The sequence below is a fragment of the Panthera onca genome, chromosome F1 (genome assembly GCF_046562875.1).
Source record: "Panthera onca isolate mPanOnc1 chromosome F1, mPanOnc1 haplotype 2, whole genome shotgun sequence".
NCBI lineage: Eukaryota > Metazoa > Chordata > Mammalia > Carnivora > Felidae > Panthera > Panthera onca.
Window position 1 is genome coordinate 51033172 of NC_138355.1, and position 18318 is coordinate 51051489.

Here is an 18318-nt window from a genome sequence, read left to right on the forward strand (position 1 = left end):
GTCAAATTACTAAGGACTTGTAATAACCGAAGGGTCTAGAGAGGTCTCCTTTCTAGTTAAGCCTTTCTAGTTCCTTCAGCTGGTCCTCATAGGGTCACTTCTGGACTCACCATTATTCTTCAGTTAGTATACCTGTTAAAATCTGAACTGAACACAGAGCTCCAGATGAGGATTAATGAACGCATAGTATGGTGAGATTGTTAATACCCTTATCCTATGTCTAATCTAAACTTATGTGTGTGAGAGAGACAGACAGACAGAGACAGAGAGAGAGAAAGAGAATGGTGGGATTTGAGGAATGCTAGAACAAAATAGCAGGAAAGGAGATCAGAATATGATTGATGGAGTATTTCCTAAAGTATTTAGGAGCCTAGGGGTGCCTGGGTGGCTCAGTTGGTTAGGTCTCTGACTCTCGGTTTCAGCTGAGGTAATGATCTCACTGTTTGTGAGTTTGAGTCCAGCATCAGGCTCTGCACTGAGAGCATGGAGCCTACCTGGGATTCTCTGTCTCCCTCTCCCTGCCTTTCCCCTGCATGCGCTCTATCTCTTTCTGTCTCAAAATAAATAAACATTAAAAAATTATTTAGGGGTGCCTGCGTGGCTCAGTCAGTTAACCATTGGACTCTGGTTTTGGCTCAGGTCATGATCTCGCAATGTTGTGAGTTCAAGCCCTGTGTTGGGCTCTGCATTGGCAACACACATCCTGCTTTGGATTCTGTCTCCTCTGTCTCTGCCCCTCTCCCACCCATGCTGTCTCTGTCTCTCTCAAGATAAATAAATAAACTTAAAAAAGGTATTTAGGAGCCTAACAAGGCAGAAGATTATTTTTACTTGTATTTCATGATTTTGAGGTACAAACCCAGAGAAATTGAATCTATCAAATGTAGAGGATACGTTTGGGACTAGAAAAGGCAGACAAACTTGAAGGTTAGAAGCCAAGATGAGGTTTGGATCAGTTGTGAAGGATCCAGGTTGTTTGCTGATAGCACTCATTTTCATTGGTTTCTAGTTCTCCAATTCCTTCCCTACCTCGGGACATTTGGGAGTCTCTCTGGGCACTGTGCCTGAGATTTCTTTTTCTCCTGGTTTGAGTGCAAGGAGCGGACAGGACAATTCTGAAAGTAGCACCCTGGAAGAATGCCAGTGGAAAGCTTGGTGAACAGAATACAACATGAACGTCTTCTTATGGAGTGAAAATTGTATATCAACAGGGCTGAGAAGCAAAAAGCCATGGAGTGAAGAGTAACAGAATGGCTATGTATAAGATGGCCCCGGAAAAATTCCAGGACAAAGTGTAGATATTTGTGGCAGGTACCTAAGCATTTTTAATTTTTCTGGAAAAAGGTAGTCTAGGAATTAAAGGTGGACCCGACAGATTCAGAGGCGTCAGGTAGGGGCAGGTGACAGGAGCATTGAGCCTTTTCATTGGTGCAGTTTGCAAAAGCTCTTTTCTTTAAAAGTCTGTCTTTGATTAATTGTGGTCTATGCACTCCTGAGCACATTCATTCCAATTCTATTTCAGCCCAGCTAAGACTGAAGTAACACAAGTTCAAATGTGCATAGTTACAGAATATTTACTGTTTTTGCATGGTTAAAATTCAACTTCTTTACATGAATAGAATAATGAAATGTTAGAAATGGGTTACTGGTGGTGGTGGTGGTTTAAGAAATAAGCTATTTACAGCACATCCTCTTCTTTTGTATGATCGTTGCCATTTGTTCACAGTAAATATGTTCTATATATTTTAATATATGGTCTTTAAAATACATAATCAAGATATAACACTTTAATGTAATATGATATATACTTAATATATATAGTTAATACATAATACTTTTAAGTATATTCTAGAAGCATGATAAACAACTGGTGAATTCACTCATAGATACTGGGGAGTTCTTCAGTGAAATGTATCCAATTGGCAGCAGTTTGGGCCAATGTTTTCATTCTCACAAAGGAGAGATTTTCTGATGTGTCTGTAAATATAACCACCTGCGTTGAGACCGTGTGGAGTAGTTACTACCTTAACTGCTACGGAGAGTTTTCTATTTAGATGGAAACACAAACTCTATAGTTTTATTTTCTATCCCCTGGCAAAAATGTATTTCTTTTCAAACCAGATTTTGTAATGATATTCAGCAGCTATTTCTGACTATGTACCTCTGATACTTAAATGAACTAACTTAGAATATATTTTTGTATACTTTAAATAAACCACAAATTAGTCAGATAATAAATTATGAAAACCTTTACTATGGTGCTTAACACTTAAGTACTATATGAAAATGCTTGTTCCTGCTTACTAATTTAAGTAGAGAAAATGAAAAGAAAGATGTACTGAAACAGTCTGTGAAAGACAGTATGTGATGTGAATATGTCAGCTATTGCCTCCTTAGTCTTTAACAGGTTTTTAACAACACAATTATTTTACCTCTATATTCCTTAAAGAATTTTTAAAAATATTGTATTCAAGTTTTTGTTTACAACATCGTAGTTTTTACTAAAAAGTTTAGAAACATGTGAGTTCTGTGTGCTTTGTAGGTAGCACCTTGCTTAAGAAACGTCTCAAAGTACTGATTTTTTTTTAACCAGAAACTTCATTTTATCACCAAGAAGTATAGCCCTTCTCCTAGAGTGAGCAGATATGTGTGATCTGTCCTCTGTGAGGGCCCAATTGCCTTTTACAGATCCTGAGATATCCATCTATGTGGATGTCCCCGTGTTCCACGGCCACCCTTTGTGTCAGGATCCTGAGAGTCTGCTCCTGCTTTTCTTGAATTCTGGATCTGATCTCCTTAGCTTTTCTTTTTTTTTTTTTTTTTTTTTTAACGTTTTTTATTTATTTTTGGGACAGAGAGAGACAGAGCATGAACGGGGGAGGGGCAGAGAGAGAGGGAGACACAGAATCGGAAACAGGCTCCAGGCTCGGAGCCATCAGCCCAGAGCCTGACGCGGGGCTTGAACTCACGGACCGCGAGATCGTGACCTGGCTGAAGTCGGACGCTTAACCGACTGCGCCACCCAGGCGCCCCTCTCCTTAGCTTTTCTACTCTGTCCCTTCAGCCTGCAATTCCTTCCCATGTTGTATCTTTGTAGAGCAACCTCTGTCATAATAGACTCAATGCCCATATCTTAAATTTTTTTAATGTTTATTTATTTTTGAGAGAGAGAGAGAGAGAGAGAGAGAGAGAGAGACAGAGCATGAGAGGGGGAGGAGCAGAGAGAGAGGGAGACACAGAATCCGAAACAGGCTCCAGGCTTTGAGCTGTCAGCACAGAGCCCGACGCGGGGCTCGAACTCAAAAACCACGAGATCATGACCTGAGCCGAAGCCGGACGCTCAACTGACTGAACCACCCAGGCGCATCAATGCCCACATCTTAGAGCATGGTGGAATATTCTGTAACCCAGACTTGACTCACCTCCTCTTCTTGGCCTCTCTGCTTGCTGCTAACTAGAAACATCCTAACTTTGGCTTCTGCCTTGTGTAAACCAGAAACATGGTGACAATGTAAATTAAAAACGGATTACTGAACATCCCACACTATTGCCAGCACAAAAAATGCACTTAAAAACAGTTAAAACTAGCTACCAACTTGTCTGCATTTATTCAAATGACTTACTCTAAAGATGCCTTTATTACAATTGTGGTTCTGTCAGTCTATAAAGTCCAGTCATTAACTCCCAGTCATTACAGCTTCCATTTGATGGTGGCTCTACATCCATTCTCTTGACTTTCCCAGGAAATTAGTAATGCTTTCAGGTTTCTGATCTCTAGTTTGTAATGAAAAGGAACAGCAGCCCTGCTTGGTTTCCATTTTCTCCTGAGCACTTAGTGGTTGGTCTTTTTGTGTCTTGGCCAACTGGATTACAGAGATCAGTTAGAATCTCAGTGTCCGACCCCCCCCCACCCCCCGCCACCTCCACCTCCAGTCTATTTAAGGCAACATTAGCAACTAGAAAAGCGAAGTTCTTCTCCTGGAAAAAAGAAGACAGCTTACAGTTGTTTAATTTGGACTGGGTTGTGTTCTTTAGCTTTATTGTACATTCATGATGTTTATCTGTGGAACCCGCTGAGAACAAGGTTGAGGATACATTCCTTGAAGACAATGTGCATTGGCTTTGTCAGGCAGCCCAGACACTTCTAACCTAGGACTTCTTTCCTATTTTCTTGGCTTGTTGTCATGAGGAAAGAGGAGGTTCCAGGACCATATACATAGGGTAAATTTAAATTATAAATCCAGGAGAGCACAGAATACCCTGGTATTATGCTGAATCCAGGTTTCCTTGTCATTAGTCTTTGCAGGTAACTGTGTTTTCCTCTCTACTCTTTCACTGAAGATGTAGCACTTTGAAGTCCTTTGCTCATCTTCCTACCTGGAGCTGCCTGGAATCTCTTTTTCTGACATGCAAAGGCTCCTAAAAGCCAACCCTTCAGATATCTGAAAATAGCAAATGCTGAGCTCAACCATATGTTAAATGCTAGTTTACTACTCTGGTTTAGGATTCCCTCTGTTTTTCTGTGGGGATTTTCTTTCCTTTTTTTTTTTTTTTTTTTGGTAAGCTTAAATATATGTTTAAATGGGAGGGGAGAGGTATTTTGTTACATGTATTTTTCTAACATTTCTAGGTGTCTGATAGTGAGGCGATATTTCAAGATATGTCTTATCTACCATTATCCATATTTTCTTTTATCTGAAATAATGTGATGTATTCATTTTTAATGTAATAAAGTATCGAGGAAACTGGAACTTTTCTTTATTATCTTTATCTTTGTAGTTCTTGTTTCTTTGTATTTCTTTGTTATCACAGATGGAAATCACGACTATTTGCTTCTTTAAGTCACCATATATGTGTTAAACATACTGGGCTTACCAGTATGTGGTTGCAAAGCGGGGGTCTGTCTGGTTTCTTTCATTTAAAAAAATTTTTTTTAATGTTTATTTACTTTTAGAGAGAGAGAGAGAGAGAGAGAGAGAGAATCTGAAGTAGGCTCCAGGCTCTGAGCTGTCAGCATAGAGAAACTCAGGAGCTGTGAGATCATGACCTGAGCCAAAGTTGGATGGTTAACTGACAGAGCCACCCAGGCACCCCTGTCTGGTTTGTCATCCCATAAATATCTCACTGCCCTTATTCTTTAATATGAGCCTGTTACTTTCTGCAAGGTATCTGAATTTCCTGCTATGGAAGGGCAGGACATGGCAATTTATTTATTTTTTTAATCATAGAGAGTAAAATGGCTCTGATGCAGATTTCTATTTAAAAACTTGACAATCTTGGGGCATCTGGGTGGCTCAGTCGGTTGAGCGTCTGACTTCGGCTCAGGTCATGATCTCACAGTTGGTGAGTTCCAGCCCTGTGTAGGGCTCTGTGCTGACAGCTCAGAGCCTGGAGACTGCTTTGGATTCTGTGTCTCCCTTTCTATCTGCCCCATCCCCACTCATTCTCTGTCACTCTCTGTCTTAAAAGTAAATAAAACATTAAAAAAAATTTTAAAATAAAAAAATAAAAACTTTACAATCTTGAAACGAATCTATCTCCAGGGTAATGGTAATGCCGAGCCCCATGTGACCCATCTATGGAGGTCTATGTGATGTCCGGGGACTCAGGGAAGCAGATGGCTAGGTGGTACCGAGGGGCAAGGCAATTTAAGAAGAATAGTTCCTTCCATTAGCTGGTAGGTGGTACAAAAAAGGTGGAGAACGGGGGATTGGCCTGCGAGGTCTCTCCCTCCTTTACTAAAGGAATCGCCCAGTTTTCTCATCCATGCTTCAACTGCTTTTGTGGGCATAGCGCTGCGACTGGTACAGTAGGTGCTCAAGAAATATTTAAACAATTAATGAATATATCCCCTTTCTAATAAGATTCATCCAAAATAAAACCTACCTTTAATGTTCCTTTGACTAATTTTCATTAATATAAAAATTATGGAGTGGAGTTGGGAAGGAGTTTATCGTATAAATTGTCTCACATTGCAAATCTTCCTTAGAGATAGTCCTGTGTCTCTGCTGTAACCTGTTTATAATCTACAATTAGTGTAGTAGTTAATGAGATATATCTGGAAATGCCAAGCTTTGTAAGTATAATTTGCTCAAATACGTATTTTTGTGCAACATGCAAATTTGAACAATGGAGTCCTTGTGTTTCTATCAAATAAGGAACTAGAATAAAACAAAGCAAACATGTGTCTTTAGGATCTTAGAATAGCATAATAAAACTACACCTGAGAACCTTTGGAAGGACATGATATGCAAACAAGTTAGTTATTAACACACGTTAAATTTTAGGAAACTTGAAGAATTAAAAAAAAAGCAATCTCAGAGCTTTAGAAATCTACAATAACATGCTTTTTATCATAAAAAACAAACAATCCCCCCCCCAAAAAACAACCCAAAAAATGTTTCCCCCCCTCAAGTTTGAATATCTGGGGGTTGCCTTAATAACTATAAAACTAGTCTATCACATTTTTATTCAGATATAGAAAATGTAGCTTTACAACATTTTTACATAAAAGAAAAGTAATTTGGCTCAAAGAAAATTATAAAAGAAAATGAAAGTAATTGCCATTATGAAAGGTATAATTTGGGGGGCCTAGAATCATGTATGACATCCTGAATGCTGGACATCAGGCCAAGAGAAATTACCTGTGTGGTTTTTGTAGATGAAACTGAGGAAAGGGGCAGAATGGGAAGGTGACAGGGGAGATCGAAAGACAAGAAGTATGATCTTATTTTGAAAAAGAAAAATTTCTGGGCAGTAATGACAAACAGTCATTTTTTTCCCCAACACATTTTCAAAAACTATGGAAAATAATATTTAGTAAACCATGAAACTTGTTGGACTCTAGTGAAAAATTTCAAATATAGTAATTTAGGGAAAATTACATTTTGAGGGTTTTTTTTTTCCAGGTTGGTGGACATTTATCCCATCTTACTGTTTTTATAAGTGAGTAGGCAGAAGATAAATAGAAGTGTAAAATATACATCAGTTGATTGTTTTTTAATAACTTGCTTGAACAGCTTTGTGAGACTTTTACAATAAGAGAAGTATTTCTATATTTAAATCTTGGTTGTCTCTGTAGGAAGTTGAAAAGCTTGTATCAGAGACATGCTTCTCCAACCCCATTTTAAAATAGAACTTCTGTCAGAGAAAGTTAAAGTTTAAAGGAACTTTAGAGATAATCTAGTTTAAAATTTTCATTTTATTGACAAAAACACTGGTCTCTTGTGCATTGCCCCAAATCACACAGCTAGTTGTGATATAGCCTAGGCTAAAACCCTGGTGCATAAATTTTGCGCTTTTTTTTACAGTCAGCTCTCTGATTCCCTTTCTGATTTATTTCTGGGCAAAACTCAAGGAATGATATATATCTGATAGTCTCATTTCAAATTATGTAACAGCCAAGAGTTTTTAGGCACGTGTGTGGTTTTTTGTTTTTGTTTTTTTTTTTATCTATGCCTTTTTTCTTTCTTTAGCAGAAAGATGCTGTATTTAACTCTACCCCATTCTCGGTACTTTATATTCATTGTAATGAACTAATTTCATATTGAGAAGCTGGTCTCACCACTTGGATGTTATTAACATGGCTTCTATTGTGTTGAATGGATCTAACTTATCTGTCTCAAATGATGCAGTCTGGGGATCATTCTCTAAAGAAACAGATTGTATGCCGCCTGCCACCAAAATATGATAAAATATCTGAAGAAAAACACAGATAGAGGAATGATTATTCATATTGAGAATAATGACTTATTTTACAAAAGAATTCCATAAGGATTCCTTTAGTGAATTCCTCTTGTTTGAATTTCTGAAATTTAGTTGATGCCCAGTATTTCAAGAACATAACAGAAAGAAATGTGTATTTGAATTTTGATGATAAATGAAAAGCACCCAAGCTTTTCTAAATAATTCTAGCAGTTCAAGATGCTAGTTATAGCTGATAATGCAGACAACAATATGCTTAATAATATGTTCCTTATTATTTTATTTTTGTTTTCTGTCAAGGCCCATGGTTGTTCGGTAGGAAGAATAATCCTATCTGCAGATTAGAAACAGATTTAAGTTGCTAACTTGCAATGCCTCGAAATACCCTGGAGAATCAAACATGCCTGAGAAAAAAGGGTCAAAAAAAGTATTATGAAACACTGGTAATTAAGGAATATTCCACTTAGGTCTGTTTTAAGTCAAGTAGCATTCCAAAGGGACCATGTGGCTTTATTTTTAGCCTGCAGTTTATTGATTCAGGCTGTGGCCTCTGCTAATTGGCAGAGCTGCTTTGAGCCTACAGATGTTTTACTGGCTTTAGATAATGAGAAATTAAGTGTTTTGTCTGTCATCCTGAAGAAAAGACACCATTACTCTGCTGAGACTTTCTCCAGGGTCAAGCCCTACTCCCAGGTGGACCACATACCAGGTTCCTGGACAGATATTGAGATTCACACTGTCCACACACAGGGTTTCCCTGGTCCAATTAGTGATAGGTTAGTCGATAAAAATGCAGCCAGGAAGATGGAGGCCATATTTGAAATGGGAGTGCGAGGATGATATTCCAGATAACAGTGTTGATCCAGTGGATTCACTATCTGACGACCTCCTCCACAGGAGAATAGCAAATGTCAGTGGCACATAAAATACACCTGTGGAGACAAGGGATTGGCAAACAAATCGCCTGAGGTTGCTGTGAGGACAGGGGAAATAGCTCCGGGTTGATGAAGATGCCAGACCCTACATCTGGTATATGTTTAGAACTCAAGAGGAGACGCTGGGAAGCGGGTCCGGCTCCATGTGCATGTGACATGGCCCACAGTTACCTGGGGCCCAGGGTTTGCCTAAATGCTCTGGTGTTAATTCTTCATAATTTTTTTTTTAACAAAGTGTCTTTCATTTTCACTTTGCACTGAGACCCACAAATTATTTAACGGGTCTTGCTATAAGGGCCCATAGATGGCTGATAGATACCAAAGGCAGATTTTGTGTCAATTTCAATTTGGGCTGTAGACAATTCTATTCTCTATAATGGGGTTTGGAGGGAAGGCATTTAGATAATCCTCCTAACATTATGACTGGATCAACATCAGGAGGGCATTTGACCATGGAGTTGCTGAGAATAGAGAGGTGATCATAGTGGAGCCCATAGTGATGCTCCTGGTGGTGAGGTGGAGGGAGGGGCAGAGCCAGGGTCGGGTTTTGGGGGGAGAAGCACAGGAGTGAGTGACAGGTAAGAGGTCCATAACAGGGTACATCACAGTAGCCTGGGCAGTTGCATTTACCTAATTAGGAGGCCAGATGAGTCCATAGAATTCGGAGAGTTAAATTGCCTTAACTCACTTGGTGCTCAAGAGAAAGTCACTTGACTTTCTGTTTCAGATTCCTTATCAGTAGGATGATTTTTCATATTAGCTGTCCTCCAACAACTAACAGTTTTAATGTGATAGTATCTGTCAAATGCTCCCAGCTCCTAAGAGATAGGCTCTTTATCATTTGGCACAGCAGCTTGTTCCTTTTAACAGAAATAAATAAATGTGGGGTCTAGTAGAGTTGACTAGGAGGATGTGGTTTAAAGAAATTTAGGAGTTCAAGTGTTCTAATTAGGAGTTCTCTAGGGAGATATCTTATAAGTAATAGTCACCCTCCCCTCCACAAAAACCTCCAGTATATTATCTAGTGACATTATGCCTCTCAGATATTGTAGACGGACCTTACTTAATCTAGAAAATCCATTAAAACGACAGTCTGTGAGCTTCCAGGGGCATTACAAACAATTTAGGTCAACTCCTTGAATTTTCAGATGACTAATTTGAAAGAGATGGGGTGTGAATGGCTCAGATCTCCCAGCTAAGTGTGTAGAGACATCACTTCTGACAAGATCCAGTAGTTTCTGGTTCAGGGCTTTTCCCTTATACCACATATGTCTTGTAGCAGTCAGGTCCATTATCGGTATATTTGAGGAGTTGTGTTACATTCTATGTTTATGGATGTTCCAAGGTTATTATGGAGTGTTTATTAATCTGGGTAATACTACTACTCCTACTACCATTTATATAGGTCCTGCAATGGGCATAGTGACCTCAGACTTCACTCAATCCTTTTAACAACCTTAAGAGATAGATTTTACTATCTTCATTTATCAGAAGAGGAAGTTGAGACTCAGTATCTCAAGGCTCTTAATTATATCGATTTTAGGACTTCACCAACCTTCCAGCAGTTTTTAGCAGCTATTTGTCTCTGCGGAGACTCCAGTGCAGTTAGCGGGGGAACTTCCATTCTAGTCCTCGCTGCTGAGCAAGAACCAGAGCACTGATTACAAGGATGTTTGTTTATCTTACAGTATTGAGTCTTTTGTTACATGTAGTAATTCATGATATTTCACTTCACTGTTTTTTTTCCAGTTGATGATGTAGAAGCTTAGGTTACTTTTCCTGATCCAATCTCCCATTTGGAGAGCATACCCACTTTTATAAAGAACCCAGGGGAGAGAAACGGGGGTGAATAAAAACTCTGAGTATGCCACTTTATGGAAATATAATGGGGACTTGTAGGTATTTGTCAACTCCCTGGAAAACATAGTCAAGCAAAGCATTTGATTATAAGAAAGAGCAATATTTGAAATCAAAGGAACCTAAGGGCCACAAAAGGCTTTTCTAGGCTGTGCTTCCTCAAGACATTTAGAATTAGGCTACAGGTCAGAACGTGCACATTGGCCCCTCTGTTGGGTGCAGGGAAGAGTGGGTAGAGTTAAGAAGAGTGTGGTAGATGCTAGCCTTGGGAAAGGGTTGTAGGCATGGTGTGCCCTCCCTCCTGCAGCCCTTGGTCAACCCCGTTCAGAGGCAGAAGACATGACCTTTGGAAATGAACTCAAGGCCCTTCCGTCACAGCTGTCATTTGTGTTCAACAGCGAAGCTGCTAGACTTCATTTACCTAAACTCATGTTGTTTCTTCCTCAGAACATTCTTGGTCGGGTAGGATTGCTGTAAGTACAGTGAAGTGTAAAATAGCCACCCAGGTTCCTGTTTGACAAGTGGAGTGCGAGTTTCTCATCACTCCCCAGGGACCACTAATAATGAGAAATTGGTCTTGTGAGCTCTGAAACATTTCCATTCACCACCCTGTATGTCTTTTATTACTTTGCCTTTTAAAATTAACATGCTATTTTAGAAAATAAGGAAAGCAGGTTTTAGAAGCATAGCAAAGGCATCTGCTTTGCAGGGTCCCTTTCTCTTCACATTGAGTTTTAAGTTATTACCCAAGATAGGAAAATATGCAAATAGAAGACATATGTATTGATTATGCTTTTGTCTTGAGGATTTTCTACAAATCTAAAAGGATGGCTATTTGTGTGTAGATTTGATTCCTGTTTCTCCATGAGACTGTGCTTGTGGATCCTAGAATGTGGCATGCCCTAAAGGCATGATGGTTCTTCGATGTGGTTCTATGGTCCCTGACACCTTACACTGAGCTCCAGCATTGGTCTATCAAATAGATTTTATTGTTAATAATGACTACACTTTGTAGGTGCTGAGTTTCCACTGAGATTTGAAGATATCAGAAGAGTGAAAAAAGGCTGTTATGATTCTACGGGTGTCCTTCATTTAAGCCCTAAAACTACTCTGTACTTGCTTCTGCATTGCTTGGTTGTCACAAGTACTACATTTGCATGTTCAGGTGTCTGTCTCCTTCACTGGACTCTACACTCTGTAAGAGTAGGGCCTATGCCAGTCTTATTCATTACTAGGTCCTCAGAACAAATTAACGCATGGTCCTCAGCAGGCACTCAATACATATTTGTTAAATTGAATTGGTACCTTAATTCAATATTTTTTAGTGCTTTTAATATTCCAGGCATGGTAAAGAGTGCCGTAAACACATTTTCCTATATAATCCTCAAAATAACCACATGAGACTATTATTTTGGTTTTTATATTGCAGATAAGGAATCTGAAATTCAGAGTAAGCAGTGTGCTTACCTACACAGAGCTGAGCTCACAGTCCTGCTGAGCTGCCTAGCTTGGAACTGGGTCTGTGTGATTGTGAAGAACACACCATAACTGCTACACCACACTGCTCTCTGTATCAGAAGGTTGAGTGATATAGAAATCACCTCAGATGTGGATAGAAACTTGCAAAAAATAAGAGATGGAGAGTTTTGTAAGATACTCTGGCAAAGGGACATTGGTAGAGATGTATCCCCTTCAAAATTTTCACAGAGAAATTCTTATATTGAATAAAATATTTCTTTCTTCTTAGACAAATACACTAGATAAAGCATGTTTGTTCATTGTTGTTGCCACTTGAATTGATATTCATGGATGTTGTAATTTTAAGTGAGGATACACACCAATACTATTTGATTTCATTGGTATTACTGAACATTTTCTATTCTGAGAATGACACTGGGTAAGATTGGGGGTTGGGGGTAGAAGGGAAAATGCAAGTTAGTAAATATACTTTTTATTTTCATAAGCTTACAGTATGATGGGGAATAAGAAGAATAATCAGATTACTATGCAACGAAAGAGAGCTGGGGTGCCTGGATGGCTTAGTCAGTTGAGCATCATACTGTTGATTTCGGCTCAGGTCTTGATCCAGGTTCGTGGGATTGAGCCCTGTGTTGAGCTCTGTGCTGAGCGTGGAGCCTGCTTGAGATTCTCTCTCTCTCTCTCTCTCTCTCTCTCTCTCTCTCTCTCTCCCGCTGCCCCTCTCTGCTACTTGTGTGCTTGCTCTTTCTCTAAAATTAAAAAAAAAAAGACAGAACATAATACGTGTAGTAGAAGTGATACTATATAGAGAGGATATAAAAGGAGTTAGGTAATTATATCTGGATGTTGATAGAAATATATTATGAAAGGGATAGCATTGGGATGTCTTTTGATAAATGGGTAGAACTGAACAGTTCTATGTGTTTGACATTTGAAGATGAATAAGAATATGGCCTTTGCCTTTAAGAACAACCAAGACCCCTTGGCAGAAATGAGTAGTGAGTGAGTATCAGTGGGTCAGACAACTGTGGACTAGAGAATGCAATTAAATAATTATGCAAGATGACATTGAAAAAAATAATGTGGAACTTGTGTCTTTTTAGGGGAATAGTTAAGACTTCTGATATGGGTAGCTGGCAGTCTGGGAACCTGAGATTTTAGGTTATGTTGATCTGGCTCTTGAAAGTTTGTTCTAAAAACAGATTGAAAGGGGGCTTTTAGAGACACGTTCGAAACTCAATTAACGTAAGCTCCAGTTCAGTGACTCAGTTTTCTTGGGAAGTCAGATTGCTTTGAGTAGGGAATCCACAAGGTCTGGAAAGGGAAAGGATTCTATTTAAACAGTGGAGTATGTTGTTGTACTACTCATCAGAATTGGCAAAGAAAAGTCACGGAGCATTTGGGTTGGATTATACTGAAATCACGTCAAAGACTGAATAATTAAAACCACTTTAAAGGGAAGTTTGTTTTTCCTCTTACAATGAACATATGACTCTGGCACAGAAACGTTTTTCTGGTTAAATGTTGTTTCCTTTCCCATTTAAGATTTGTCATGGTAAATAATCTTTCTCAAATGGCAATAGCTAGAATGTAAAATATAGTAAGTGCTGCCTAAATATTAGGCAATCCGTTCCTTTTGGGGTCAACTAGCTTTTCCTTCGATGAAGACTGTAAACCATAATAAAGCAACACACACAATCAAACACTACAACTGTTTCCTTGCAAGGATGGCCAGAGATACTTTTACTAATAGAAGGAAAATGAGATGGATATTAAAGATGTTAATTAACTGCACTATGGCAACAGCTTTTTCTCTAACACTCAGCATCTCTATTCATCTCCCATGTGTACAGCTCCATGTTGCTGAAAATGAGTATACAACTAGTGTGGAGAAATATTTTATTCAAAACGATCAATAATTTATTTTAATAACTTTGTTGAGGAATAGTTTACATGCCATTAAATTCACTCATTTTGATTATAAAATTCAATGATTTTAGTAAGTATGTACAGTTGTACAATCATCACTATGACCTAATTTTAGAACATATCCATCACTCCCAAAAGATCCCTGTGCCCATTTGCCATCTCTCCCCAGCCCCCAACAGTAGTCTACTTTATGTCTCTATAGATTTGTCTTTTTTGAACATTTCACAATAATTATTCTTGAGGAATTTCTATGAATTGGTGACTACGGGGAGTATTATTATTTTTTTTAAGTAAAGCATGTTTTCTGTTTTCAAAAACCTGACAAACAACTCGGAAAGGTGAGGTTAACATTGTACTTCCAGAAGTGAATGATAAAGTTAAGGGTTAAATTCTATATTGGGACAGGAGTACTGATGCATAGGGCACTTGTACCCCAAAGTTTATAGCAGCACTCTCAACAATAGCCAAATTATGGAAAGAGCCTAAATGTCCATCAACTGATGAATGGATAAGGAAATTGTGGTTTATATACACAATGGAGTACTAGGTGGCAATGAGAAAGAATGAAATATGGCCCTTTGTAGCAACATGGATGGAACTGGAGAGTGTGATGCTAAGTGAAATAAGCCATACAGAGAAAGACAGATACCATATGGTTTCACTCTTATGTGGATCCTGAGAAACTTAACAGAAACCCATGGGGGAGGGGAAGAAAAAAAAAAAGAGGTTAGAGTGGGAGAGAGCCAAAGCATAAGAGACTGTTAAAAACTGAGAACAAACTGAGGGTTGATGGGGGGTGGGAGGGAGGGGAGGGTGGGTGATGGGTATTGAGGAGGGCACCTTTTGGGATGAGCACTGGGTGTTGTATGGAAACCAATATGACAATAAACTTCATATGTTGGAAAAAAAATTCTATATTGGGGTCACAGATACAGAACTAAAAAGGGGCAAGAGCTATGCATGTAGAAAGATGAAGAAATGAAACAAATAAATTAGAGACCAAGACATTTCAGCTGAAATGTCTTATTCATTTGGATAAAAGTGTTTGATTGAATGATGCGATAATCCTTCCACTTCTTTGTTTTTCAATGAGGAAAGAAATTTATATTAGGATAATTTATATTTAGGATAAACTACAATCCTGAAGATTAACTAAATTGTAGTTAATCTTGAACTTAAATATTGGACATGTCGGCCTGGCTATTTTCTGAGTTGGAAGGTCACATAACACACATCACAGTGAAACCTATTCTGCCCATACATGTGAGTACAGAAAGCCTGCTTAGCAAGATGGAGAGCTCATAGGCTGCCAGTATCATATTACACTCTACAAGAATGTTGTTCATGAAGTTCAAGGCCAGTGTTCTCCCTTACTGTCATCAGTACTTGGGGACACAACTCTCTGTCAAACGGTAGTATGTTTAAGGAAAGAGGGCGTCTTTTAAAAGAGAAAGTAGATATATTTTCAGACTTCTTGACCATATTTCTAGACAAATGAGTTTTAAGTAATGTATTAAAGTGTTAGGGATATTAAAACAAAATACCACTGGGTGGCTTATACAAGAGAAATACATTGTCTCACATTCTGGAGGCTAGAAGTCCAAGATCAAGTTGTCAGCAGACATGGCTCCTTCCGAGGGGGTGAGGAAGAATCTGTTCCATGCTTCTTCCCTCTGCTTCTGGTGGTTTGCTGGCTACCTTTGCCATTCTTTGACTCATGAAAGCATCACCACATCTCTGTCTTGATCCTCACAAAATGTTCTTCCTGAATGCACATGTGTCACTGTGTCCACATTTACTCTCTCTGTCCTACCCTAGTGCAGTAGTATTTTATCTTAACTGCATCTGCAACAATCCTATTTCCAAATAAGATCATATTCTGAGGTACTCTGGAGGCTTTAGCATATGAATCTTTGGAGGACACAGTTCAACCCATAGCATCTAATAATGATGCTAAATATGCACATAACACAATGCATTTAGCATTGTTCTGACAAGCACATAAAAGTATGAACTCATTGAGTTCTCATAAAAACCCCACGAGATAGGTATGACTATTTATAGATTGAAAAAGAAATGAAGCACAGAAAGGTCAGTCAGCTAGCAAGTGTGGATCTTGGGTTGGAACCTAGGCCAACTGGCTCCAATGTACATACTCTTATACAGAAAAGTGCACTGTGCCACTCTCTTGGTATTTGTAATCTGTCCAAATGGTTTTTACATTATAAAAATTCATAGATGGAGAATTTATCACCCTCATCTCTTAGGATAGCATTTATGAAAGGAATTCTCTCTCTCCTCTACAGAATAATATAGATTATAGATTAGATAATAATATAGATTCAGAATAGTGCTTGATTTCCCTGTTAAGAGAATATGTTAAACTCGTGAACTGACTCATTATAACATGTATCCACTCATATTAGGTTGAATCATGTGAAGTTGTCTTTTTATAAGGTAAAAATGGTAGCAAATTAGTAATTTTATATGATTCAAGCTAATATCTCTACTCATGTTTAAAGTCAACTTTTGTTGGTTTCAACAACTTATCTCTTTGTTGATAAAGCACAAAGATCACCTCGTTTCTTTGGAAATTCCTTCCGCCCCAACCTATCTCAGACATTCAGGAAGTCAGGCTGGTGGCTTTCTTTGCTTCAGGGAAGAATGTTACGCAACATGCAGAGAGAAAAAACCAGCAACAAAAAATTACTACTGTTGCCTTTTGAAGTATATACACTTAAATCAGAATATAAAATATAGATTTTGAAGACAATAGAAATTCTGCTACCTATGTCTCTGGATTAAATTAAGATTCTACTGTAGAAGGAAAGAAAAGTCTGAGTAACAGCAAGAAACATCTGTTCTGAAGAGAGTCAGTTACTGGGCAGAGGCTATGCCTTTCTGCCCAGGGCCAGTCCTGAAAAGTGTTAACAGGATGATAGAAATATGTCCTATAGTTTGGTTAGTACCATAGACGAGAGCAAGATAGTTCTGGAACCACATGGTTTAAGTTCTGTTGTGGTAATAAGGCTCATTGGTTTATTTCATAGTTAAGTCTAAAGTTACTGATATAGACAATATGTTTACTTTAGAAAAATAAAGTTTTTTGCACACTTGAGTTTGTTGACTGGTACTTATAATTGCTACATGATAAAATTATGATTGTAAACTTTTAGATCTTGAATTCAGTTTTCTCTTTATTTTTACACTGAAATATTTCTTTATAGACATAGTTGCTAAGGTCTGGGCTTTTATTAATTTTGAGGAGGAACTATATTTATAATATATTTAATTCATGAACTGTAAGGTAACTTATGAAGTACTTAGATAAAATATTTTCAGATCATTTTGATTTTATTTATGTAAAAAAATTAGGTACTATGTGAGGAAGTGGGATTGTATAGATAAATATGACACAGTCTCCATACTTAGTTGCATTTTGCATATTTTTTATGACTTTAATCTCCATTTGTAACAACTTAAACAAGTTTACATATAAAAAAATAAGCTCTAGATATACATACAACCTGATGGAGGTGAATATAGTGAATAAAGAGAAAAGTAACCTAGGTTTTGCTCTAGCAACCTTGAGTTAAAGAGCTCACAAATAAAAATCCAAAGTAAATAATAGTGCTTTATGAATTAAGATCTACGAATGACATATGGAAGTCCTTAATGTAGAAGGGTGACCAACTCTGGTGTCAGAAACTGATGGATCCTTATTCCTAGCTGAGTCATCAAATTGGCTGCATGATGAGAAACACTTAAGTGCTAATTTCCTGAAGGAAATTGAGAGTTATTATAAGGATTGGTAATAACTGACACATCCTAAGTGCTTAATGATTGATAAACTTTATTAATATTTATTTTAATTTTGTTGTTATTATTTTTCCATAATAATGCCTACTCAGTATATGAACTTTAATTAATTATCAGGGCACCTTGGTGGCTCAGTCAGTTAAGTGTCCTGCTTCCACTCAGGTCATGATCTCACGGTTCATGGGTTCGAGCCCCATGTTGGGCTCTGCTGACAGCTCGGAGCCTGGAGTCTGCTTCAGATTCTGTGTCTCCCCCTTCCTCTCCCCCTCACCCTCCCTTGCTCTCTGTCTCTCTCTCAAAAATAAATAAAAATTAAAAATGTTTGAAAAAATAAAAAATAACAAAATAAAATGTTTAACAATCATGGCCACTATTTAAAAAGAGCATTTTCACTTATAATGGAAACCAACATTCTATTCACACTTATGTTTGGCTTATTATGTACAGTGTTCTTGTCAATTATGTATATAATTATAATTGAATTGGAAAAGAAAATGACTAGTTTATTTCCAGAAATTTTTGAACCGAGTAACCTGCAAACCCTCCCATTACAAAAGCACCAGGTGTTGTATTTAAGTGTTAAATCAATAAATTG

At 38.0% G+C, this 18318-nt stretch overlaps 1 long non-coding RNA gene across 1 annotated transcript in view; it reads left to right on the forward strand.

Annotated features, from left to right (window-relative positions):
- The window catches only part of LOC144614815 (uncharacterized), a 374779-nt gene that overhangs the window by 111805 nt on the left and 244656 nt on the right, over nt 1-18318 (forward strand). The gene's annotated exons all lie outside the window — the stretch shown is intronic.